Source organism: Lactuca sativa, chromosome 4, assembly GCF_002870075.4.
Source record: "Lactuca sativa cultivar Salinas chromosome 4, Lsat_Salinas_v11, whole genome shotgun sequence".
NCBI classification, from domain to species: Eukaryota; Viridiplantae; Streptophyta; class Magnoliopsida; order Asterales; family Asteraceae; genus Lactuca; species Lactuca sativa.
Window position 1 is genome coordinate 133,581,923 of NC_056626.2, and position 2,728 is coordinate 133,584,650.

Genomic DNA, 2,728 nt, shown 5'->3' on the forward strand with positions numbered 1-2,728 from the left:
AGAAGTCAGGCAGTTGATTGCCTTCGACCATACCGATTGAATTCCCCACTTTCTAATGCAATAGAATCGAGAACTCAAAGTACATTCTTATCCCTTAAGTTCCCTCTTTAGTCAGCCGAGCATATTTGTTTGCTAATTTCTTGATCCCGGATATCTTGTACTCAGAGTCACAGATAAAGTGGACTACTCAGCTTGATACTTGGTGGATGACACCCCCCCCCCCACCCGTTCTTTCTAGTGGCTTTTTCCCGTCCCTTTTGGGACCATTCACCCTTTTCCCAACCAAGCATAGGTAGAAGCCCTCTTTTTCTGGCTTGTAGATATTTGCCACAAAAATTTTAGTGATTCATAAACTACCACACCGTCTTTAATCATCTACTAACCGACTCAAATTTCCAATAAGAAGAATACAACCTATCAATCTCCCAATCAGATGAAGTTCCTCTCTCTCACCCCAAGTACACAACCAGTGTCTCTCTGGAACGCGTACATGGATAACATCATCAATTTCTTCTCTAATACTTCACCACTGCTTCTCCGCTTCTCTATGCTTCGTGCCTTTGAGCCTATGTGCCGCTCAGGAGGGAAGAGTCCCCTTCTATTTTCTAGCACCACATGAGCTGACGGCAGTGTACGTTCCACCGCCTCACCCTATTCAGGACCTTATTTGCCCTAGCAATTTCCCTATCTTTGACGCCCTCCTCCATATTGTGGCTCTCCAAACCATCGTACAGCTCCGCCTCTGCCATTATCACCTCGTACAGATTCCATCAACGACCGCCTCCTTCCAGTGTCAACGTCTTCACACCTCCACTTCAGCATTGCCAGCGTTGACTCATCAACCATCGTCCGTGTCGGCTTTGCATCCTCAGCCCTTCACCATATGACCCACCACCTCAGTCGTCTGCTTCTTCACCCTCCGATGAATCCTCTATTTTTCCATATATCATCGGTTTCCCAAAAATCCGTTACCAACGTTGATGGCTTTCTCTTTTTCACTGCTCTTTGAACATACTATGGCTTCCTCTTTAACTCTAAATTTGAAGAGCAGTCATGTCGCCCACCACCATCCTTTCCCACCTCTAACATGGCCTACCTATGCTAATACTACCGTACTTGAAACCCAATGCCGGAAGGAATCTCTCTATCACAACAACAAAAAGACGGAGACTGGAATGGGAGAAAGAGAAAGAGAAACCTGGAAATCGAGTTTAGGTAGCCACACCTACTTGGTCATCTTCTCAATGTTTCGTAAACCAATTTGTTGTTTAAGTAAGGTTGCCGTTCTTCAACTGAAAATACGTTCTGGTAAGTTTTGCACACATTTTTGTAAACCAATTTATTGTTCAAGTGATTATTTCTATTCAAAAGCTTGATCTGATGTTCACAATATTTATGCTGCTATTTAGATAATAAGAAAAGCTTCGGTCAAATTTGGTGACATACTAGATGACTTGCATGGTAACCTTGATGACCAGGAGCAAAGTATAGATGCAATTTTGCAACAACTACATGAGGTACATAAATAGCTATTAGTCAAATGTCTGAAACACCCATGACTTGTCGCTTTTCTGTATTACAATGAATTTCCTCAAGACTAAGCACAAACATTTTGACTATGATTCAAACGATTCACCATTTTATCTCGACAATACCGAACCCAAATAAAAACAAACAGAAAAAGACCAATATGCCCATTATTATTAAAAACATGTCCTGATTGCAAAGCCAAATTTACTCCCATCATTCTTAAGGCCATCTCCAATGGATTAAACTCATGGAGAGTTGTATGGATTTTCAAGTAGGAAAGAGAATATACACATTCACTTTAATTCTTAAAAAATTCATAAATTTTCAATTAAAATTCCATTGCACCGTTCAACTCCACACTCTCTCTCCTCTATATTATATTCACATTTATTCCATTAAACTCTCATACAAATCCCATTGTGGATGGCCTAATATCATTCTAACTGAAACCCAACATCGGTTCTTTTATGGAGTCTAACTTCTTGATGGGTGTCTGTCAGTCATTTTGACAATTCTTCGTGTCACTAAAATTTCCCATCTGTTGTTGTTGGTATTATGAGGCTATACCACTTTCCATGTTTCCAATTTGATGACCCGTTTCATAGGTGAATTTGGATGATGTTGAATACCCGGAAAAATAACAGGTGACCAACTGGTAAATGCATCGGGCGTTCATACAAGTTACACTGTTCAACACTATCAGCATCTTTTGTTGGTTTCACAACAGGTGGCTTTTTATTTGATTCACATAATACGCTTTAAATTGGTATTAAATATTAGCGATTTAGCGATTACGATTAACGTATTTTTGTAAAACAGCAACTACACACCTGGACCCATTTGTGCTCATCCAGATTTGTTCAGACAGAGTTATTAAGGTTACCAAAGTTATTTCATTCGGCTTAGTTGAAGTATATAGTTTAACATACTACCTACATCTACTTGGATACTCGTGATTTCCTTTCTTAAGCATCTTTCTATCATGGTTCGCCAATCACCAATAATCATGGTTTTTTCATTCTACACTTTTAGGAAGATTCCACTTTACACATCTACGTATATGATTTCTTGTGATTCTTCTAAGTTTAGTTGCAAACTTGAATTCCTTTCATAGGCTCGCAAAGATGATATCATATGCTTCCAATTCCCAATCCAATCCACCTGAAGTGAAGATTTTCTAATTTTTCCTTATTACAGT

At 39.4% G+C, this 2,728-nt stretch overlaps 1 long non-coding RNA gene across 2 annotated transcripts; it reads left to right on the forward strand.

The window, feature by feature from the left end:
* The first annotated feature begins 270 nt into the window (after positions 1 to 270).
* LOC111877336 (uncharacterized) lies at positions 271 to 2,499 on the forward strand. 2 transcript variants are annotated; one of them, XR_006187715.2, is made up of 4 exons: positions 271 to 1,308; positions 1,410 to 1,517; positions 2,136 to 2,257; positions 2,350 to 2,499. It is a non-coding gene; the product is annotated as an uncharacterized LOC111877336 (long non-coding RNA). The 2 variants fall into 2 exon arrangements; XR_002845379.3 differs by having other exon boundaries at positions 2,136 to 2,499.
* The last annotated feature ends 229 nt before the right edge of the window (positions 2,500 to 2,728 follow it).